Raw genomic sequence first — 25,115 nt, 5'->3', positions numbered from 1 at the left:
TCAAAAGATTTATTTACTTTTTGTTATGTATGAAGTTTTTGTCTGCATGTCCGTATGTGTATCACATCCATACCTGGTGACTGTAGAGGTCAGAAGAGGGCATCAGATTCCCCTAAAACTGGAGTTACAGATGGCTGTTGTCTTCATTAGGGTTTCTTGCTGTGAAGAGACACCATGACCTAGGCAACTCACATAAAGGTAAACATTTAATTGGGGCTGGCTTATAGTTTCAGAAGTACTGAAGGAGCTGAGAGTTCTGTCTTGGTCCAAAGGCAACCAGGAGGAAGCTCTCTTCTACACTGGGTGAAGCTTAAGTACTAGGAGGCCTCAAAGCCCACCCACACAGTGACACACTTCCTTTAACCTCCTATGGGCCACTCCCCATGGGACAAGCATTTAAACACAAACCTAATCAATCCAACACAGTTGTCAACCACCCTGTGTGTGCTAGGGACCAAACCTGGGTCACCTGCAAGAGCATGAGTGTTCCTAACAGCTGAGCCATCCCTCGGTAGCTGCACCATTTCTTCTGTCTTCCTTGCCCTTCCTCCAACTCCTCTCCTCTTTTGGTGCGCCCAGCAAGGCCTCAAGTCCCTCAGCCTTCCAAGTACTAGTACTGTTGGTATGCACCACCACACTTTTCTTTTTTAAAGACAGGATCTCATATAGAGGCTGCCCAGTGTTTGAACTGGTTATGTAGATTATAGCTTTGCCCATAACACCTTCCTGCTTTCATCTCTTAACTTTGAGAGTCATGTGCTGCCAGGACCAGCTTCAGTTTCCTTTTTAAAGAATTCTTTTCAGCTGGACGTTGTAACACAGCTCTGAAATCCCAGCACTTAGGAGGCTGAGGCAGGAGAACAGCCTGAGTTACAAAAAATACCTTGTCTTAAAAAGGGCTCTTCTGGGACTGCAGCAATGACTGCACTGACTGCTCTTCCAGAGGTCCTGAGTTCAAACCCAGCAACCCCACGGTATTGCACTACAGAACCTGACACCCTCACACAGACAGACATGCAGGCAAAGTGCCAATGAACTTTAAAATAATTTTAAAAAGTTTTTTTGTTTAGCTGAAGGCAGACTGAGTGGTTTAAGGCATGACTGACTGTTCTTTAAGAAGACCTGGGTTTGATTTGCAGCACCCACATGATGACTTAAAACTATATTCGGTTCCAGTCCCTGGTGATCTGATGCCCTCTTTTGACCTTTAAGAGAACCAGGCTTGCAAAAGAAGCACATGTAGGCAAAATACCCACACACTTACAATTTTTAAAATTACAAAGAATTTTGTCTCCTGTAGCTGGTGTTTGCTACTTTGTGGGTTATTTTTTCCATCCTTTATCTCCCCCTCCCCACCCCAGTTTTATTCCCTAACACTAGATAGGAGAGAAACAAGGAGAGAAAAGACAGAAGAGTTAAGAAAATTCCTGAATTTAGGAATTGTTTCTTCTTTGACCATGGCTACTAACAAACTGCAACCAACCTCCCTACATAACCCATAACCAACACCCATCACCACCACCACCACAGCCACCACCACCACCACCCACCACCACCCACCACCACCCACCACCACCACCACCCACCACCACCCACCACCACCACCACCACCACCACCCACCACCACCACCACCACCCACCACCACCACCACCACCCACCACCACCACCACCACCCACCACCACCCACCACCACCACCCACCACCACCACCCACCACCACCCATCACCACCACCCACCACCACCACCCACCACCCACCACCACCACCCACCACCCACCACCACCACCCACCACAACCACCCACCACCACCACCACCCACCACCACCACCCACCACCACCACCACCCACCACCACCACCACCACCACCCACCACCCACCCACAGCCACCACCACCACCACCCACCACCACCACCCACCACCACCACCACCCACCACCACCCACCACCACCACCACCCACCACCACCCACCACCACCACCCACCACCACCACCACCACCACCACCACCCACCACCACCACCACCACCCACCCACAGCCACCACCACCACCACCCACCACCACCACCCACCACCACCACCACCCACCACCACCCACCACCACCCACCACCACCCATCACCACCACCCACCACCACCACCACCCACCACCACCCACCACCACCCACCACCCACCACCACCACCCACCACCACCACCACCACCCACCACCACCCACCACCACCCACCACCACCACCCACCACCCACCACCACCACCACCACCACCACCCACCACCACCACCACCCACCACCACCACCACCACCCACCACCACCCACCACCACCACCCACCACCACCACCCACCACCACCACCCATCACCACCACCACCCACCACCCACCACCACCACCCACCACCCACCACCACCACCCACCACCACCACTCACCACCACCACCACCCACCACCATCACCACCCATCACCACCACCACCACCACTCACCACCACCACCACCACCCACCACCACCACCCACCCACCACCACCACCACCCACCACCACCACCCACCACCACCACCACCCACCACCATCACCACCCATCACCACCACCACCACCCATCACCACCACCACCACCCATCACCACCACCACCACCCACCACCACCACCACCACCCACCACCACCACCACCCACCACCACCACCCACCACCACCACCACCACTCACCACCACCACCACCACTCACCACCACCACCACCACCCACCACCACCACCCACCACCACCCACCACCACCCACAACCACCACCACCACCACCACCACCACTCACCACCACCCACCACCACCACCACCACCACCACCACCCACTCTAGGATTTAATATACTCTCTGAAAAGTTCCCAGAATTCCAGACATCACACAATTCAAGAAACTGTCTGCTGTCGTAGACCACCCACGGGAGTGTGTCAGCAGAGGGACCAAGGCTTGGATTCCAGGTAGAGAACGGATTCGGCGTGACAGACAGACACAAACTCGAGGTGTGTGCTGTTGCAAAAAGCTTTACTTCTTGGCATAGATTTAAGCAGTTAGAACAGGTACATCATAATTGGCAGTCATCCAGGTCTTATTCATCACTCCAACAAATGTCCCTTGCAAGGAGGAAAGCAGAACGTACAGTCTAGGAAACAATTCTCAGCCACAAACAATAGTTTAGAAAACTGCAGTTATACTGCCAGACCCGTGGGCACCAGGTATGTATTCATCATTTATCTTTGTTTTAATAAAGTTTAAACTCTATATTTATGGCCCCTCAGAATAGTAAGGAAACTTTTGTAACCATAGTTAACTCTTGATAAGTTTGTTCAACTTGTTGGAACTTGTCTATGATCTTTCTAAAAGAATCATTACTGTTTTGAATCATGCTAAACAAAACTTTTCCAAAAGGGGGGTAAGGCTTTTCTGGAACAGTCATGTTGTTAGTAACTGCAATTAACTTCTCTCCTATTTACTGGGAACTAATGGATACAGCAGTTGAATTCATCCCAGCCATTGAGTTTATAAGGATCATGATGGTGTGAGCCATTTCTGTCTCTGAACTTTCAGTTCCTGAGACATCTAAAGTACATGACCATCTTCCCACACTGCTATATTCTTAAAATCAGATATTGCTGACAGGCTTAAAGTTGCTAAGATCACCAAGGCTAGAACACAGAAGGCACCTCCACCGCAAGCATGGACCCCAGTCATCATCTTTTTGTAGGGAGACTGCCAGGACCTCCAGGAGGCCAAGCCATTCCAGGCACAGGCCTCTGTTCTGGACAGAAACAAAGCACAAGAGCTTCATGTCACGCAGACTCCACTGGAGTGGGTGTGGCAGTCTGCAGCTGGCAAAACCACACTTCTGCTAGAGCACGAGGCAAATCATAGTCAGCTGCTGCAGACAGTGACACAGCCTCACGCCTACACCTTAGAAAGAAAGCACATTCTTAGAATATTTCTGTGGCTTTTAAAGAAACCAAGTCATCACTTCACCTGCTATCTTAGTTGATCCCAGGAAATAGGGAGCAGGTAGACTCTGTGTGTGGGGAGCGGGTGTGGCGGCAGTCCCAAGATGGCGCCCGGGACTGCAGCTAAGTCTCATGACTAGCACCTGACTTCCTCACACACCTGAAACTAGCCATATCCATTGTGAGAGCTGTGCAGGCACACCATGACGCAAGATCAGGCTATGTGACATGAACCTATGAACTGAGATTACGCAGTCTGGACTGAGGAGGCGGAGTTGAGGGAGGATATAAGGGAGTATGCTCGGGGGCTGGAGAGAGAGAGAAGAAAAGAAAGATTCCTGTTTGCATGTTGTAAGGGTTCTGAATAAACCACTTTGAGAAGAACGCTGTGTCGGCGCTCTTTTCTGCGGGTCGGAGACAGAAGCGACATCTGTGTACTCCTTATGGAAGAGTCAGAAGGCAGCATCAGTAATAAAGAACCTCATCTGATACTCCCTTGTCCTTGTGTTTGGTCATTCAGCAGTCATGAGCCCATAGCATAGAGCTGAGAGCTGTCATTGGATTTGTTGCTTATTGTATCTTTTTTACAATCTGTGCTAGTTGGAAAAGTTATTCAAAATGCTCTAACCTTCACAAGATGATAATGTGTACTTAGTAAGAACATTTAGTGAGTGTCTATAGTAAGCTAGGCATCATCATTTCCCATTTGACAGATGAGGAAGTCTTGCGTCAAAAGTAGACAGTATCGTTGTAGGTTGTCCTGGTGCTGTTTGTATTCTGCTGTTAATTCTGCCTCCTCAAGAGGGGCTGCCCCGACGAGGAGTGGATCACATACCCAGGTGATTCCATGTGACCCTTCTCCCCATTTTAACTGGTCAAATAAAGGCTAGAGCCTGTGATTGGGCAGAGGAAGGGAAAGTAGGGCTGGAGGTTTTAGAGGATGAGGGAAAAGAGGGAAGGAGGGAGGAAAAATATGGGGGAAGAGGAGGTGTAAGGAAGGTGGAGCAGAACCATCTGGCCTGGAGAAGCCACAACTATCAAGGGGTCTCATGGCTGGGGAACAGTGTAGAGGTAGATCTGCCCCACCTAGGCATGCAGCTTATAAATACTGTAACTGAGTAGGGTGTGTTTTTGCACGGGCTTATTGGGGTTGGAGATTTACTGCAACAACTTATTACCTAACGTGGGGCTTGAGCTCACGATCCTGAGATTAGGATTCTCATGCTCTAAGGAGAATAGACTCTGGAAGAGGTGCTAGAAAAAACTGCAGACATTCACAGATGAGACTGAGCACAGATAAGAGAGACACTTAAGACTGGGCAACACAGCCTAGAGGAAACACTACACCTAAGGGTTCAGGATTCCTTAGGTCAAGATAAGCAACAGAAAGAGGAGAATAAAGGTTGCAGACAGGAACTGGAAAAGATGCTCAAAAAAAATACACAGAATTTCATACATCAGACTACTAAACAGCAAAGAGAGAGAGATAAAATTTGGAAACAGAGTCTAGAGGATAATTTACTAAACCTAGTAAATCAAAAATAAGGTAGATGTTACAATATCAGAGTTGTCAGAGTCGGAGGAGGAGGAATTAGAGGAAGAGACAGCCAGATATGAGGAAGAAAGATATGGGCCTAGGTGGAGAGCCACTGTGAAGAAACCGAAAGTTATGGATCCTTTGTGGGCAAGGCTGGTAATTTTGTTTCTTTTTTTCTTTGTGTGGAATAGAGAAGCCACAGACTGCAAGCTTAGGCCCGGACCAAAACCTCTTTGGCGAATGGTCCCTGCCTGCTTAGAGGATAAACGATGTGAGGAACTCGGACCAACCTAAGACAAGGGGCCCGGTGGCGATAGGGTAACCCAGCGACGGGTAATGCCGAGTCATCGTCCGGAACGACCTAAGACAGGAGCAATGACAAGATTGACGTGACACCCAGATCTAGACCAGTCATTTTTTTAAACAAAAAAGGGGGAGATGTAGTGAGCGGCTCGGTAAAGTAAAGATGGCGCCGACAGCCAGCCCCGTCTGAATGTAAACAACTTACTGCGCATGCGCAGGCTTGTCCCCTCGTCAGGGCAGCTGTATGATCCAGCGCCCTTCTGTGGTGAACAACAGTACTGCGCATGCGCAGGGTTTTGCACCTGGCGTCAGTCTGGCTGGGGCGGTACTATGCTAATGGGAGGTTCATGCCGCGCCAATCTCTGGAGGACAAGTAGCTGGGATGACAGTGGGGTGATAGTGGAGTGACTCATGCCCCGCCAATCCCTGAAAGAATATTAGCATACTGTTGTGTATATAAGGCAAGCGCTTTTGCTGTTCGCATCTCCGTGTCAAAAATGAAGGTGTCCTGCAGTAAAGGCTGTTGAGAAGAATCCAACCGTGTTGCGTCTTCCTTGCCGGCCGAGGTGGGCACGACAATTAGAGAAAACCAATCAAAGGTTACTAGAACACAAACTTTAGTCTATCTGGTTAGTGTACAACAAAGACCTCCAGATGATGATCAGGACAGGGTTATCAGGAACTCAAATGGCAACCTGTGGACGTGTTAGAACTGAGGAAATTAAGTAAAGTGTCACTAATTTTGGGATGCAGTCACCATTTGTAAAACAAATCCTGACTTCTTGTGCTATTAAAAATAGAATACTCGGAGAGCTGAACACCCAGGAGTGCAGACATCCTGAGACCGCAGGACAGAGTGCCACTTCTGCACACCTCTGCCCACATCCCAGGTCCAAGGGGAAACTGCACAGTGCCTCTGGGCACAGGGGTATAGGAACAGTCAGTCGCCAGTACCCATAGTTCTGGTCTGCGCCCAGGACTGAACTGACCAGCCGAACAGCTCCCTGCACCCAAATCCCATGGGGGAGAGAGCTGGACCCTCAGAAGTGTGGACACTCCTGAGAAGTCAGAGGAGACTACCCTCTGCCCACAGTCCAGACCCAAGAGGGAATCGTCTAGTGCCAACTGTGCCCCCTGGGTACAAGGACCTAGGAACAATCAGGGGCAGGACCCTTTGATTCCTGCCCATGCCTAGAGCTGAAAGACAGTCTCCAGCAGTGTCTACACACATGAAATCAGAGCACCTGTTCTTAGAAAAGGCTGAAAGAAACCAGGAAAACAGTTCTACAGGAGTGCAGACACAGAGGTCTACAGGAGAGTCAAGTCACTCTCAGAAACAGCAAGACAAGCAAACACCAGAGACAACCCAATGGCTAGAGGCAAGCCCAGGAACCTAAGCAACAGAAACCAAGACTACTTGGCATCATCAGAGCCCAGTTCTCCCACCAAAGAAAATACTGGATATACAAACACGCCAGAAAAGCAAGATTTAGATTTAAAACCACATTTTATGATAATGATGGAGGACTTTAAGAAGGACATAAAGAACTACTTTAAAGAAATGCAGGAAAACACAAGTAAACAAATAGAAGCCCTTAGAGAGGAAACACAAAAAATCCCTCAAAGAATTACAGGAAAACACAACCAAAGAGGTGAAGGAATTGAATAAAACTGTTCAGATTTAAAAATGGAAATAGAAGCAATAAAGAAAGCACAAAGGGAAACAACCCTGGAGACTGAAAACCTAAGGAAGAGACAAGGAGTCGTACAAGCATCACCAACAGAATACAAGAGATAGAAAAGAGAATCTCGGGGGTAGAAGATACCATAGAAAATATTGACACAACTGTCAAAGAAAATGTAAAACAGAAAAAGCTCCTAGCCCAAAACACCCAGGAAATCCAGGACACAATGAGAAGATCAAACCTAAGGATAATAGGTATAGAAGAGAGTGAAGACTCCCAGCTCAAAGGACCAGTAAATATCTTCAACAAAATCATAGAAGAAAACTTCCCTAACCTAAAGAAAGAAGTGCCCATAAACATACAAGAAGCCTATAGAACTTCAAATAGATTGGACCAGAAGAGAAACTCCTCTGTCACATAATAGTTAAAACACCAAATGCACAAAACAAAGAAAGAATATTAAAAGCAGTAAGGGGAAAAGGTCAAGTGACATATAAAGGCAGAACTGTAAGAATTACACCAGACTTCTCCCCAGAGACTACGAAAGCCAGAAGATCCTGGACAGATGTCATACAGACGCTAAGAGAACACAAATGCCAGCCCAGGTTACTGTATCCAGCAAAACTCTCAATTAACATAGATGGAGAAACCAACATATTCCATGACAAAACCAAATTCACACAATATCTTTGTACAAATCAAGCCCTACAAAGACAATAGATGGAAAAACTCCAACACAAGGAGAGAAACTTCACATACAGAAAGCAAGAATATAATTTCCTTGCAATGAAACCAAAAGAGAGACACATAAACATAATTCCACCTCTAACAATGACATAGCAGGAAGTGACAATCACTATTCCTTAATATCTCTCAACATCAACGAACTTAATTCCCCAATAAAAAGACATACACTAAAAGACTGGATATGTAAAGAGGACCCAGTATTTTGCTGCATGCAGGAAACACACCTCAGAGTAAAAGGCTAGAAAACAACTTTCCAAGCAAATGGCCAGAAGAAACAAGCTGGAGTAGCCATTCTAATATCAAATAAAATTGACTTTCAATCAAAAGTCATTAAAAAGATAAGAAAGGACACTTCATATTCATCAAAGGAAAAATCCACCAAGATGAATTCTCAATCCTAAATATTTATGCTCCAAATGTAAGGGCCCCTACATATATAAAAGCAACCTTACTAAAGTTCAAAGCACACATTGCACCTCACACAATAAAAGTAGGAGATTTTAACAGTCCATTCTCATCAATGGACAGATCATGGAAACAGAAATTAAACAAAGACATAGAGAAACTAACAGAAGTTACGAACCAAATGGATTTAATGGATATTTATAGAATATTCCATCCTAAAACAAAAGGATATACCTTCTTCTCAGCACCTCATGGTACCTTCTCCAAAATTGACCATATAATCGGTCACAAAAGAGGCCTCAACAGATACAGGAAGATAGAAATAATCCCATGTAGAGAGTGGCGCAGTAAAACAAAGATGGTGCCGACATCCAGTCCTGTCTGGTAGTAAACTACTTATTGCGAATGCGCAGGCTTGTCCCCTTGCCAGGGCGGCCGTAGGATAATGAGGTGATCCGGCGCTCTCCTGTGGTGAACAACGGTACTGCGCATGCGCGGGTTTTGCACCTGGCGTCAGTTGGCCAGGACGGTAATATGCTAATGAGGGATTCATGCTCCACCAATCCGTGAAGGACAAGTAGCAGGGGTGATAGTGGGGTGATTCGTGCTCCACCAATCCCTGAAGGACAATTAACATAGCCACAGCCTGTTGTATATATAAGACGAGCGCTTTTGCCGCTCGAGGTCCCCGTATCAGCAATGAGGTGGTCCTACAATAAAGGCTGTTGAGAAGAATCCGACCATGTTGTGTCTTCCTTGCCGGCTGAGGTGGGCGTGACAATCCCATGCATCCCATCAGATCACCATGGACTAAGACTGGTCTTCAATAACAACAATAATGACAGAAAGCCCACAAATACATGGAAGTTGAATAATGCTCTACTCAATGACAACTTGGTCAAGGAAGAAGCAAAGAAAGAAATTAAAGACTTCTTAGAATTTAATGAAAATGAAGGTACAACATACCCAAACTTATGGGACACAATGAAAGCTGTGCTAAGAGGAAAACTCATAGCTCTGAGTGCCTGCAGAAAGAAACAGGAGAGAGCATATGCCACCAGCTTGACAGCACACCTAAAAGCTCTAGAACAAAAAGAGGCAAATACACCCAGGAGGAGTAGAAGGCAGGAAATAATCAAACTCAGAGCTGAAATCAACCAAGTAGAAATGAAAAGGACTATACAAAGAATCAACAAAAACAGGAGCTGGTTCTTTGAGAAAATCAACAAGATAGATAAACCCTTAGCCAGACTAACCAGAGGTCACAGAGAGTGTATCCAAATTAACAAAATCAGAAATGAAAAGGGAGACATAACAGAATCTGAAGACATTAAAAAAAATCATCAGATCTTACTATAAAAGCCTATATTCAACAAAACTGGAGAATCTGCAGGAAATGGACAATTTTCTAGACAGATACCAGGTACCGAAGTTAAATCAGGAACAGATAAACCAGTTAAACAACCCCATAACTCCTAAGGAAATAGAAGCAGTCATTAAAGGTCTCCCAACCAAAAAGAGCCCAGGTCCAGACGGGTTTAGTGCAGAATTCTATCAGACCTTCATAGAAGACCTCATACCAATATTATCCAAACTATTCCACAAAATTGAAACAGATGGAGCCCTACCGAATTCCTTCTATGAAGCCACAATTACTCTTATACCTAAACCACACAAAGACCCAACAAAGAAAGAGAACTTCAGATCAATTTCCTTTATGAATATTGATGAAAAATACTCAATAAAATTCTTGCAAACCGAATCCAAGAACACATAAAAACTATCATCCATCATAATCAAGTAGGCTTCATTCCAGGGATGCAGGGATGGTTTAATATATGGAAATCCATCAATGTAATCCACTATATAAACAAATTCAAAGATAAGAATCACATGATCATTTCATTAGATGCTGAGAAAGCATTTGACAAAATTCAACACTCCTTCATGATAAAAGTACTGGAATGAATAGGAATTCAAGGCCCATACCTAAACATAGTAAAAGTCATATACAGCAAACCAATAGCTAACATCAAACTAAATGGAGAGAAACTTGAAGCAATCCCACTAAAATCAGGACTAAACAAGGCTGCCCACTCTCCCCCTACTTATTCAATATAGTACTCGAAGTCCTAGCCAGAGCAATCAGACAACAAAAGGAAGTCAAAGGGATACAAATTGGAAAGGAAGAAGTCAAAATATCACTATTTGCAGATGATATGATAGTGTACTTAAGTGACCCCAAAAGTTCCACCAGAGAACTACTTAACCTGATAAGCAACTTCAGCAGTGTTGGGGTATAAAATTAACTCAAACAAATCAGTAGCCTTCCTTTACTCAAAGGATAAACAGGTTGAGAAAGAAATTAGGGAAATGACACCCTCCACAGTTGTCTCAAATATCATAAAATACCTCGGTGTGACTTTAACCAAGCAAGTGAGAGATCTGTATGACAAGAACTTCAAGTCTCTGAAGAAAGAAATTGAGGAAGATCTCAGAAGATGGAAAGACCTCCCATGCTCATGGATTGGCAGGATTAATATAGTAAACTGGGCATTTTGCCAAAAGCAATCTACAGATTCAATGCAATCCCCATCAAAATTCCTACTCAATTCTTTTTAGAGAAAAAAAGAGCAATTTGCAAATTCATTTGGAATAACAAAAAACCCAGGATAGTGAAAACTATCCTCAACAGTGAAAGAACTTCTGGGGGAATCACCATCCCTGACTTCAAGCAGTATTACAGAGCAATAGTCATAAAAACTGTATGGTATTGATACAGAGACAGGCAGATAGATCAGTGGAACAGAATTGAAGACCCAGAAATGAACCCACACACTTATGGTCACTTGATCTTTGACAAAGGAGCTAAAACCATCCAATGGAAAAAAGATAGCATTTTTAACAAATTGTGCTGGTTCAACTGGAGGTCTGCATATAGAAGAATGCAAATCAAACCATTCTTTTCACCCTGTACAAAGCTTAAGTCCAAGTGGATCAAGGACCTCCACATCAAACCAGACACACTCAAACTAATAGAAGAAAAAGTGAGGAAGAGTCTCAAACACATGGGCACTGGGGAAAATTTCCTGAAGAAAACACCAATGACTTATGCTCTAAGATCAAGAATTGACAAATGGGACCTCATTGACAAATGGGACCTCATTAAACTGCAAAGCTTCTGTAAGGTAAAAGACATTGTCATTAGGACAAAATGGCAACAAACAGATTAGGAAAAGATCTTTACCAATCGTACATCTGATAGAGGGTTAATATTCAAAATATACAAAGAACTCAACAAGTTAGACTCCAGAGAACCAAATAACCCTATTAAAAAAAACATTCTCAGCTGACGATTATCGAATGGCCAAAAAAGCACCTAAAGAAATGTTCAAAATCCTTAGTCATCAGGGAAATGCAAATCAAAACAACCCTGAGATTCCACCTCACACCAGTCAGAATAGCTAAGATAAAAAACTCAGGTGACAGCAGATGCTGGTGAGGATGTGGAGAAAGAGGAACACTCCTCCATTGTTGGTGGGATTGCATTCTGGTACAACCACTCTGGAAATCAGTCTGGAGGTTCCTCAGAAAATTGGACATTGCACTACCTGAGGACCAAGCTATACCTCTCCTGGGCATATACCCAAAAGATGCTCTAACATACAACCAAGACACATGCTCCACTATGTTCATAGCAGCCTTATTTGTAATAGCCAGAAGTTGGAAAGAACCCAGATGCCCTTCAACAGAGGAATGGATTAAAAAAATGTGGTACATCTACATAATGGAGTACTATTTAGCTATCAAAAACAATGACTTCATGAAATTCATAGGCAAATGGAATGAACTAGAAAATATCATCCTGAGTGAGGTAACCCAATTACAGAAAAACATACTTGGTATGCACTCATTGATAAGTCGATATTAGCTCAAAAGCTCGAATTACCCAAGATGCAATTCTCAGACCACAGGATGACCAAAATGCGGATGCTCCCACTCCTTCTTGAAAGGGGAAAAAATATCCATAGGAGGGGATATGGAAGCAAAGTTTAGAGCAGTGACTCAAGGAAAGGACATTCAGAGCCTGACCCATATGTGGCCCATATATATATACAGCCACCAAAATAGGTAATATTGATGAAGCTAGAAAATGCATGCTGAAAGGGACCGGATATAGATCTCTCCTGAGAGACAGATCCAGAGCATGTCCAATACAGAGGTCAATGTGTTGTGGTTTGTCCTAGAGTTATCTGTATTTTGATGCTAATTCCACTGCCCCAAGGATAGTTGTCTAGTCACATACTCAGGAATCAGGTGACTTTACCAGAAATGTTTCCCCATTGAATTTGTAAAATACAGGTGAGGGGCAAGTACAGGATAGAAGGAAGCCTGAGAAAGAAGGCTGGGTGGGAGAGAAGTTTAAAGGAAGAGGAGGAGACAGGAAGAGAGGAGGAGGAGAGGGGGAGAGCCGTGACAGGACAATAGAGGCTGACGTAAAGATTCTGCTCTGTGTATTTACAGGATGTTATCAATGTTCTTAAAAGATGGGTGGCACCAGGCTTTGTATGTTTAAGTGGGCAATTATATCTTATCAATTGGATCTAAGATTATTGTGTTGTGTGTTCTTTTATGTGACGGTTTGAGTGTAAGAAAGTGTGTGGTGACTGGAGACACTGGGCCGCCGCCGGCAAGGTTGGCATGTGTTTCTGCCAAGATATCTAGCAGATATCTTGGGACACTGAGGTGCAGACCTAGAGAGGTAAGAGACAACTATACTTTTTTTATTTTTATATTTTTACAACGACATCGATGCTAGCAGCAAAACACTGAACTGACAACAGGACCTCCTTTGGGGGAATTAGAAGAAGGATTGAAAGAGTTGAAGGAGCTTGCAACCCCATAAGAGCAACAATGTCAACCAACCAGACCTTCCAGGGACTAAACCACTACCCAAAGACTATACGTGGACTGACCCAGGGCTCTAACTGCATAGGTAGCAGAGAATAGTCTTGTTGGGGCACCAGTGGAAGGGGAAGCCCTTGGTCCTGCCAAGGCTGGACTCCCAGTGCAGAGGAATATGAGGGGGCAGTAAGGGGGATGGATGGGGGAATAACCGTATGGGGGAGGGAGAGGGGATGGGGTGTTTATGGACAGGAAACTGGGAAAGAGAGTAACATTTGAAATGTAAATAAAGAAATATATCTAATAAAAAAAAAGAATTAAGCTACCCTATCAAAAAAAATAGAATAATCCCCCAACACTAGAAGGACATGGCAAGACAATACTAGAACCTGGGTCACATTTACATGGTTCCCATGGTAGAGAGAAGAGGGGAAGGAGACAGCACGACAAAATACAGCCGGTTGGTAGATACAGCAAGCATTAAGCTCCTCAGAAGGAAGGGAGAAGTTAGGGAGACTGAATGAACAAATGCTTCAGGGAAGATCTGAAAAAGTCTTGCAGGACAATTTCTCAGGTCTTTGAATATGGTCTACTCATGAAATTTCTGGGATTTTTTTGCCTGGTATGACAAATAGAGCCTGGAATTAGGCTTGTACAGTAAGTAGACAGATATGAAATAATAATTTAGGCCCTGATCCCATGAAGGGCGGGGCAGGAGACAGCAGACACACTGTCATTGGTTAACATTTGCTCAGATTGCTTCATTTGCTTTGATTTGTTTTATTTATCAAAATGAGTGTGGCTTTGAGTCTGGTAGTTATATTAAAATTTCTCCGGGAGAGAGGACAGCTAAATGTTTAATGATTTCTGGTTACTGGACCAAGGACTTGAGGTTTGTTTATTTTTTTAATTATTTATTTTATGTACATGAATACACTGTAACTGTTCAGACACACCAGAAGAGGGCATCGGATCCCATTACAGATGGTTGTGAGCCACCATGTGGTTGCTGGGAATTGAGGACTTGAGATTTTTTTGGAAGGAAGACTCTGCATTTGTGTTGACAGGAAAGGAGAACAGGCTCTGGACCCCAGAGTGATTGGGGTCAGATATGACAGGAGGAAACCCCCTGAAGAACCAGAAACATTTCAAACATTTCTTCCACTTGCTCAAACATGAAGAATTTCATCCTTAACTGATGTGTGCACCCTGCACAAATCCATACGAATATCTTAATGGTACTAAAATTCTGGTTGTGAGATTCATAGATCACAGAATGTACAGCTGTGGTGAGATTCATCCTCAGAGATGCTGAGCTGACCTGCTTGGCGCCCTGCTTCCAGTTGCTACCCAAAACAGCTCTGGGGATGGCCTGGGATCCCAGGCCATCTTTCCTCATCCAACCTTTCAGATGGATCTAGTCAGAACTTCAGTCAAGCCCCAAATCTTCCAAAATATGCAGAGACTGAATAACAGATGCTAAAGCTAGCTTTCTTAAGTCTAACCAAATTTCCTAACTTTCCTACCCCTTCCTACCCCCTTAAAGAATTTTTCACTGCCCCATTCAGCAGGAAGAAGTTATGGAGCGCCGTCAGCCCAAGTCCCTTAGGTTGGGCTGGGTGGTTCTGGTTCTTTTATGATTAAAGATATGTTTTCATTTAAGGGATACTTTATAAATGTTGTCGCTTTGGACACAGGGGAAAGTAAGGAGCTTAGGCTCAAGGATTTCTGCCTTTCCTTTCCTCTTCTTTATCCTTCCTTCTTAGATAAAGGAAAGGGGGTGGAAGAGAAAAGGGGGAATATAGTAATATCATAGGAATTAGAGGAATAGACAAATCAGGATAGGTTATCAAATTTACTCTTAAACAAAACATTGCATAGCCATATCTTACATGGGTAGAAGTCTTTATATTTAATGCAAATGAAGTTTTAATTTTACATTGGCATGCAAGTTATAGACTGATGCAGATTTAAGGTTTTCATTGGTGTAAATTTCTTATACTGATACAAGGTAAGGGTGGGCTTAGGCAAGGGTGGGCTGCTTTAAAGGATCCACAGTAGGGGTTTTGTCCTCATTCTCAGAAGACCACCCCAAAGCTGGAGAGAAATCCCTACCCTGAGCTGGTGTAACTTAGAATACTTTCCCTTGGACGAAGATGATTAGGGTGCAGAGAGTGAGTGATGGGGAGACACTGTTCTCCACTAGACCTTCTGATCCTCTGGACTCACATAAGTCACCTCAGTTCATAGTGCTAAGGGTTGAACCCAAGACCTCACACATTCTGGACAGAACTCTACTACTGAGCGGCAACCCTAATGAGTCCACGTTAAAATTGCTTTCTTTGAGGTTTTATTTCCATTTTATGTGTGTTAGTTTTGTTTTCACGTATGTCTGTGCACCACATATGTGCAGTGCCCTCAGGGGCCAGAAGAACTGGAGTTAACAGACAGTTGTGAACCACCATGTGGGTGCTGGGAATGGAACCTGGGTCCTTTGGAAGAGCAGCTAGGTTCTCTTAACAGTTGAACCATCTGTTTCTTCTGCCACTTGTATTTTTTTTTTTTATTTTGAGAGAGAGAGAGAGAGAGAGAGAGAGAGAGAGAGAGAGAGAGAGAGAGAGAATGAGAATGAATGCAGGCGCCTGGAGAGGCCAGAAGTGGGCATTAAATTTCTTTGGGGCTGGAGTTACAAATGTCTGTGAACCCCCGCATGGGTAGCGAGAACCAAATTCCAGTCCTCTGCAAGAGCAGGAAGCATTCTTAACTACCGAACCATTCTCCATCCCCCAAGATGCCTGTTCTTAAATGCCATAATGCCTTTCCAAATTCAAAGAGGTGACCATTTTCCCTCCCCGGTTCTCTAAAGAGTGTGTGCATCTTGCCTGGCTACTACCTTAACATCAGTGTATCTTTACCTGAAAGTTTTAACCTCTGTGAGCTTCAGTTTCTCTGTTTAAAATAAATAAATAAATAAATAAAAATGATGGTGGGGAGAGAGGGTGAGACTAAAGTCCTTTTCAGCTATACGAGCAACCCCAGGTTGCAACCACTAGAGGGCAGGCCACTGTGAGCTTCACAGAAGGACAAGCCGGAAACCTCACCTGGGTCTCAGGAGTTTTCATGATGTAAATACCAAATTCCTTCCCTCTCTCTCTCTCTTCCTCCTTCTCTCCCCTCCCCCCCTTTCTAAAGCAAAGGGCAACAGCCGAATTAGATCGAGATGAGGGATTGTTTTGCAAATTAGGTCCAGCACCAGAAGGATAAAGGCCAGGCCTAAAAAGAAATTGGATTACAGGAAAGTAAGTATTTATTTAAAAAACCGAACATGTCTCCCTGCTCTAGTTTCGTTGCTTGCTCGTGTCACCAGAGGCAGACCTCTGGGAACATTTTAAAGGCGGGTAAACATTTTGGTGAAATGAAAGCTGATTTTAAGATTGCGTTTATAGCCAGACAGGAAGAGCCCTGCCTGTCATCCCGGCGCTTGGGAGGCAGTAGGGGTGGGGACCGGAGAATGTGGAATTCAAGGACATCCCGGCTACACAAAATGTCTGAAGCTGGCCTGGGTTATACGATACCCTGCCTCAAAACAACAGAAAGATCTCACGTGTAAGGCTTGGTGTTTAACCAAGAGGTTCTTAGGGTCACTGGAGAAATGTCAGTTCCTTTGCTCCTGTTAAATAAGTTCCTGTCGCGGTTGGAGATTTAGCTCAGTGGTAGAGCACTTGCCTAGCAAGCTCAAGGTCCTGGGTTTGGTCCCCAGCTCCGAAAAAAATAAAAAATAAAAAAATAAAAAATAAAAAATAAGTTCCTGTCATGAAAGAATTGGGCCTGGAGTTTCCAGAAAGCTCTGTCAAGCCACCCGTTTTAGAGAGGATGATGTAACTGGAATTGTCATGTGTTCATTGGATGACAGTCACCAGCCTGAGCACTCTAAGGGGAAAGGTCAGTGTGGGTGGTAAGGAGGGCTGGCTGCTGGTGGCTTACCCACCAGGCATGTGGCTTGGCAGCTCCCTCTTCTCTCAGAGGGCAGGTTCTTTGGGTTCCAATCATCGTTACCTTGTGCATAATCACAAGCTGCCTGAAGACTTGAGCTGGGTGTGCGAACACAGACATACTCGGGCAAAGGCCCGAGAATCAAGAGATTATGGTTGGCAGGTCAAAGAGATTGCTCAGTGGTTGAGATTGTATGCTGTTCTTACAGAACCTGAGTTCAAATCCCAGCATCTACATGGGTGACTCACAATTGTCTGTCGTCACTTAGCTCTAGGCAATACAACACCTTGAGTGGCTTTCATGGACACCCACAAACACACACACAGATACAAACGCACACAGACTCACACACTAAACCCACACATAAATATTAAAAAAAAATTTTTGTTTTGAAAAATGAGTTCAAGGTTGGGCTCAGTGAGTCAAATCACTTATCCCTGCCCTCCACATCTGCATGACTCCTCCCAGACAAAGGAAGAAATAATAAACAACTGCTCAGAAAGAGAAACTGAGACCAGTGCAGCAAACTCACCTAAAAGTAGAGAGAATCAACTCCAGAAAGTTGTCCACAACTACACTGTAGAGACCCACGGAACAGACCTAAGGGGCTGACAGCTGCATAGAAAGATAATTTGGCTCACGAGGTAACAGGTTTTTCTTCTCCTACCCCCCAGGCCACGGAGATGTGGCAGCTGAATTGAGCCTTTGCCCCTCAGCCTGGTTACTGGACTTCTGTGCAGGTTGTTTTCTGAGACGCAGCGACACCTTTCCCCTGCCTTATGCTTTTGTCTTCTTTCAAACTCTATTCAGAGGCCAGGAGAGATGGGGGAAAGGAATCTGTTGCCAAGGCTAGTGACCTGAATTTGCCATGTGACAGGTGAGAACTGACTTTTTTTTTTCCCCTTGGGGCTGGGGACCGAACCCAGGGCCTTGCGCTTCCTAGGCAAGCGCTCTACCACTGAGCAAAATCCCCAACCCCGAGAACTGACTCTTTTTTTTTTTTTTAAGTTTTTTTTTTTTAAGATTTATTTATTTATTATATATAAGTACACTGTAGCTGTCCTCAGACACACCAGAAGAGGGCATCGGATCTCTTTACAGATGGTTGTGAGCCACCATGTGGTTGCTGGGAATTGAACTCAGGACCTCTGGAAGAGCAGTCAGTGCTCTTAACCGCTGAGCCATCTCTCCAGCCGGAGAACTGACTCTTAAAAGCTGTCCCTTAGCCTGCACACTCACACCATAATCTAAACAAACAGAACCCTAGGCCTGCAAAGTAGCCAGCAGGTAAAGGTGCTGCCAAGACAGGAGATGGGAATTCAACTCCTTGGACCCATATGGGAGAGAAACCCTCCCCAAACATACATTTCCTTCTCGCCTCCAAAGATGCTCTTGGCAAGAGCACCCCTTCCCAAATAAATAAATAAATAAATAAACAAACAAACAAACAAATAAATAAAGTTAAAAAAAAACCAAACAGCCCTACTCGATAGTGCTGCTCGCCTGTAATCCCAGCACTTGAGAAGTGAACACACTAGGATCAGGATTCTATTGTTAACTTTGGCTACATACTAAGTTGGAGGTTAGCTCAGGCTAGTGAAACTGTAAGGTTAGAGCTTTCAAAACCTACTTTAATTAGGGTTCTTTTTTTTTTTTTCTTTTTTCTTTTTTTCGGAGCTGGGGACCGAACCCAGGGCCTTGTGCTTGCTAGGCAAGCACTCTACCACTGAGCTAAATCCCCAACCCCTTTTAATTAGGGTTCTTAAACGCTTGAACCTCCTTTCTGGACCTCCGATCAAAGGAAGGGAGGAAAATGGTTAATAGGACAAGAGGGCGTGGACCTGTTTAGAAGTAGTTCTTTATCTTCATTGTCAGGATACCGGCAGTCTAGTCCAATAGCAAGCCACCATGCTCCACCGAACAGGCATGAGTCAGCGGGAAGAGACAAGAATCAGCTGGAATACCATGAGAAGTCCTTTTGTGCGTTTCTCTCTAGGAAGTGAAGACCAGCAAAGACCACCGAAGGCTGGAAACATCTCTCTGACAGCTTCCAGAAAAACATCACGTGACAAACTGAGTTTCCAAAGAAACCAGAAATTTCCACTTTGTGAAAACCTGTTTAACAAAACAAAACAAGGCCTGTGGCTACAGGAGTTGGTAGAGTTTATCTTGCCTAGAGCACAAAGTCCTGGGCTTAATTCCTAGCACTGCATAAAAACCAAGCTATGGGACACATTTGAGGCTATGGTCTATGTTTCAAAAACAAAGAAATCCCTCACACCTGATACCTGTTGGTGAATCATTTCCCCCTCCTCAGGGGGTGCCAGACACTGTTAGTCATCCCTACAGTGCTACCTCAGCACCTGGTATGTAGCCTCCCACAGTACGTTTGTCCTCTTGTCTGCCGCTAGCCAAAACTGAGAAGTCCTAAATGGCAGGGGTTATCTGTCTCCCGATCCCAGTATTGGCCCAGTGCCCAATGGCTTGTGGGTACTGGGCCCACATTGTAGGAGTGTAGCGAACTCTGCTGTGACTAGCGGGATGTTCTATGAGGTGACTGCCCTGGATCACTGAAGGAAAGAGTCGCTCCTGAAGGGAGCCCTAGGGCACTTGCCTGGCACCAGGAGCTGAATAGAGAAAACTGAGTGTCTGTGCGCTGGGTGGTCCGTCATTTAGAACTGATGGAGCTGAGTAGGGTGGCAGGCATCTGTAATCCCAGCCGTTTGGGAGGCACAGCGTTTATGTGTTCCAAGCCAGCCTAGGCTACATGATGAGAACTTGTGTCACAAACCAAAGTCAAGTGTCACATTAGTGTTGACATAGTGAGTTCCAGGTTAGCTAGGACTTACGGTTTTAGACAGCCGAGCCAAACCAGAACCAAAGACTAGATACAGAACCAAAGATAGATGCTGACTGAAACCTATTTTAACTTCAGAAGATTAAATACAAAGATGAGCTTGCTCAGAGTGTGGGTGAGCTTCAGAGTTTGGGTTTGAGGGATTGGGACGACCATAGTCAATGATACTTTCTAGAAAAATCATCTGGAATTACCAGATTGAAATACATGGCTGATCTATAATCCAGGTTCATAGACTGGAGACTGACAGGCCTTTTGCTCAGCTCTGGTCATGGAGCGCAGGCTGGGTTTCAATAGTGTCATCTAGAGTGTCCTCCTGCCCCAGAGTGGGTATGGGGTCAGATTCTCCCTGCTATTCTTGGTATGGCTCTCACTGCTTGGCCTCATATGCGAACTTCTGAGGGACTGTAAACATTACTACATGTAAGTTGTTGGTAAACAGACTTTTCTTTCTTTTTTTTTTTTTTTTTTTGGTTCTTTTTTTCAGAGCTGGGGACCGAACCCAGGGCCTTCTGCTTCCTAGGCAAGCGCTCTACCACTGAGCTAAATCCCCAACCCCTTAAACAGACTTTTCAAGAGCTGCCAACACCCACCCAGGCTTTGTGCCTGGGCTTCTCTGTGGCTCGGAGACTTCCTCTCTGCCTCCCTGTCCCAAGGGCTCTTGGCATAGATACAAGGTGAGCCAGCGGTGTTGAAAGGGGACAGGAAACAAAGGAATAAATGAACAGGTGACCTTCAAGGAGAACTGGAAGTAGACAAGGCAGTTGACCCCACTCTACGAACAACAACCCTGGCAGTGCTTTTAGGGTCGTTGTCGTTGTTGTTGTTGATGATGATGATTTAAAATCTTTAAGGGAGCTTCCTGAATTGAGTTTTAGTCACAACAACTTTGGAAATGTAACTGAGCATGGTAGCACCCACCTGTAATCCCAACAACTGGGAGAGTTAGATAGGAGAGTTAGATAGGAGGGTGACTTGAGCCAAAGAATTTGAAGCCATTAATAAACAACCCTAGGGCTGGAGAGATGGCTCAATGGCTAAGAGCACTGGCTATTCTTCCAGAGGACCTGGGTTCAATTCCTGGCCATTTACAATCACATGGAACTCTAGCTCTAGGAAAATCTAATGCCTCTGGCCTCTATTGGCACATGTAGTCATCCACATAGAGACCCCACACATACACATAAGTAAAAATAAAATAAATCTATAATTGTAATCCGTATGTCTCAGTTGGTTTTCTACTGCTGTGACAGAACACCATGCCACAGGCAACTCATAAAATAATTTATGTGAGGCTTACTCCTTCAAAGGGTTAGAGCTGATAACCATCATGGCAGGGAGCATGGCGGCAGGTAGGTGGGCATGGTGCTGGAGCAGTAGCTGAGAGCTCCCATCTTTTTTTTTTTTTTTTTTTTTTTTTGGTTCTTTTTTTCCGGAGCTGGGGACTGAACCCAGGGCCTTGTGCTTCCTAGGCAAGCGCTCTACCACTGAGCTAAATCCCCAACCCTGAGAGCTCCCATCTTAAGACACAAACTCTAGACAGAGCGAGCTAACTGGGAATGGCTTATCCCCAGTGACTTACCTCCCCGAACAAGGCCGTACTGTAAAGATGGTTTGGGTATTTTGATTTCTTTAAAAAAGCACAGAAATAATGTAAGAATGTATTTTTGTTTTAATCCCAGGTGTGGGATGTGGGGCTGCTTCAGATTGTCCGGCTTACGAGCTTTGCCTCGTGCTCTAGCAGGGGCGTGATTTTGCCAGCTTCAGAGAGCTTCTGTGACTGGGAGACGTTTGGAATTCTGGGGACTTTTCAGAGGGTAGATAAATGCCAGGGCCCCGGGAGGCGGTAGGTTGATGGTTCGATGTTGGTTGGCTGCTGGCGTTGCATTAGTTGCTGTTGGCCACAATTTGTTTAGTAGGTCATGTGCAAGAAAAAACAACAAGAAGAAAAAAGTAAGTGTCCTGACTGTGAACCTCAAACTCCCTCTAAGGAACTCGATGCTTCTAGTCAGCAGGAAGTCGTCTAACGATAACGTCATACCCTTTCTGACACCTGACTTTAAGGATTCAAGGATCTCTTTCCTCTCTATCCTTTCTTCTCTCTTATCTAGAGTGAGGGAGTGAAGGGTGGAGAAGGACGAAAGAAAGAAGGACCCACAGAGGCTAAGACCAGCTACACAATACCCCTTAATCCTTCCCAAGCAGTTTCACCAAGCGAGGACCCAGTATTAAACACACTTTCTGGGGATTTGAACCCCTACATCTTGGCACTCAAGAGCCAGAAGCAGTAGGTTCAATGTGAGTTCAAGATCAACCTGGTCTGCACAGTGAGTTCCAGGCTAGCCAGTCTACACAGAGAAACTATACCAGTAAATATATTTAAAAAAAATAAATTTAAAAGCCCATGAAACCTAACTGAGGAGCCAAGGAAAGAGAGAAGGATGGTACAAAGGTATAAGACTGGGAAGAAGCAATGGCTGATGCTGGGAAACGGTTACCATTCACAGGTAAATGTGGGTGGGTGAAGTTCAGCATAGAGGGCCATGAGAAACAACCATGAAGTAACAGTTTTCTAGCTTAGCATAATCCTTTTGCTTTGCATTGTAAGTATCTTCACTATTTTCTCTATGTCGTCCAGGTTATCCTGAATCATGCGGTGTAGTCCAGGCTAGCACAAACTCACAGAGGTCCACCTGCCTCTGCCTTCTGATAAAGTCTCTCATGATGGTAAGTTATATATAACAAAAAAACTTACCGCTTAACCAGTTCTAAGTGTGTGGTTGTGGTATTACTTCTACAGTGTCGTGCAACCATCCCACCCCACCCATCTCTGGAGTTCTTTCACCTTTCCCACTCCAAACTCTGTACCTCTTAAGATTCCTTCCTGTTCCTCTCTCCTCAAGTGCTTGTGACTGCCATTCCACTTTCTGTCCACGCCACATACAAAAATAATCACATAATACTATAACTTGGATTTGTATACTGTAACTTGGATTGTGTTTTATAACTGGCTAATTTCATTCTGCGTCATCTTTAAGGTTTACCCTGTTAGAGCATGCATTTCATTTTTTAAAAAATTAAACTATTTTTCATAAGGGTACCCTACAGTTGGGCAGTGTGGTACATGCACAGGCTTAGATTTTTCAAAACTTACTTTAATAAGGGTTCTTAAATGCATCAACTTCCCTTCTAGCCCACCACCCACCAGAGGTAGTAGAAAGGAAAGGTTAAATAGGTCAAAGGAGGATGCGAACCTGTTTAAAAATAATTCTTTGGGGGCGATTCCAATCTTCATTGTCAGGATATCAGCAGTTCAGTTCGCACGATCAGCAGTGGTAGCTCAACTCACTCGCAAACACCATTCATGAACACACAATGACAGTTTGATCCAGAAGAAACCACGAGGTTCTGCCAATCGGCCCGAGTTCACAGAAGCAGCAAGAACCCTCTAGATCACCACCAGAAGGTCTCTGCTACATTTCTCTCTGTGAAGTTACAACAAATGATGGTCATTAAAGAAGGCAAAGCAAACCAATGCTACCTCGTCAGTCAGCAAAGCCCAAAAAAGACCAGCAGAGAGCACCGAGGTGAGTCAATGCCATGGCCTCACCCACTGTCTGTTGGGTTATACTTATAACTTTCCAAACATCACATGTTCTCCTAATCGTCAGCCCCAGCAAAACATCACATGACCTTTTCCCAGGCAGTTCCTAGAAAAAAACACCATGTGTCTGTTCTCCGCAAAACATCCTCCCACGTGTCTGCCTCAGCAAAACATCCTCTCATAAGACAGTTTCGAAAAACATCACATGACACAACTGAGTTGCCGAAGAAACCAGAAATTTCCACTTAATGAATGACTTTAACCCCAACACTCAGCAGGCAGAGGCAGGCAGATCTCTGGGTTTGAGGTCAGCCTCGTCTATAGAGTAAGTTCCGGGACTGCCAGGGCTTAAAAAAAAAAAAGAGAAAGAAAGAAAGAAAGAAAGAAAGGAAGGAAGGAAGGAAGGAAGGAAGGAAGGAAGGAAGGAAGGAAGAGAAAGAAAAGAAAGGAACCAATAAAAATAAATAAATAAAATTAAGAGTACCCTGCATTCTTAGGTAAGCGCTCTACCACTGAGCTAAATCCCCAGCCCCTGCATTCTTTTTTTAAAAAAAGTATCTACATGGAGATGAAGTGGCATTGTGTGGAAGCTTCTCGAAATCCACCCATCTATATCGCTTCTTGCTCCCACCTTTTGTATTTGCAGAACTCTCATTTGAGTCTGGTATTCAATGGAAGCTATAAATTCAGGGATAGCCCTACTCGTAGTCCCAGGAGACAGTCCTGATGAGTTTAAGCTAGCCATGGTAGTTGTGTTTATTGTTGTCGATGGTTGGTTTAGCACATTGGCAGGTGAGACAGGGGAGGCCACTAGGAAGGTGACTGCTTGGGAATTTGCTTTCCTTTGTGTGCGAGTGCTTTGCATACAGGTGTGTCTGTGCATACTTGTGTGTCTGGTGCCCTCAAGTCAGAAGAGGGAATGTGACACTGTGGAACTGGAGTTATGGATGCGTGTGGGACATTCCGTGGATGCTGGCTCTTCTGCAAGAAGAAATGTATCTTAACCCCATGTGACTAGTATGCCGGTTTCCAGAAGCTTGCATTCAGCTTGGACAGCTAAAGCCCAGCTAGATACTTGCTGTCATGTTCTAAACTGAGCTGTGTTGA

The 25,115-nt window shown here is 44.8% G+C and overlaps 2 long non-coding RNA genes across 2 annotated transcripts; one reads left to right on the top strand and one right to left on the bottom strand.

The window, feature by feature from the left end:
• The first annotated feature begins 16,657 nt into the window (after positions 1-16,657).
• LOC147996407 (uncharacterized) lies at positions 16,658-19,782 on the top strand. The gene is made up of 3 exons (XR_015676511.1): positions 16,658-16,853; positions 18,358-18,424; positions 19,423-19,782. It is a non-coding gene; the product is annotated as an uncharacterized LOC147996407 (long non-coding RNA).
• LOC147996406 (uncharacterized) lies at positions 18,568-24,012 on the bottom strand. The gene is made up of 3 exons (XR_015676502.1): positions 23,659-24,012; positions 21,987-22,298; positions 18,568-19,662 (listed from the first exon to the last, which is right to left on the bottom strand). It is a non-coding gene; the product is annotated as an uncharacterized LOC147996406 (long non-coding RNA).
• Between the last annotated feature and the right edge of the window lie 1,103 nt (positions 24,013-25,115).

This window comes from Rattus norvegicus, chromosome 2 (assembly GCF_021556685.1).
Source record: "Rattus norvegicus strain SHRSP/BbbUtx chromosome 2, alternate assembly SHRSP_T2T, whole genome shotgun sequence".
NCBI lineage: Eukaryota > Metazoa > Chordata > Mammalia > Rodentia > Muridae > Rattus > Rattus norvegicus.
This window is presented reverse-complemented; position numbering and strand designations above follow the sequence as displayed.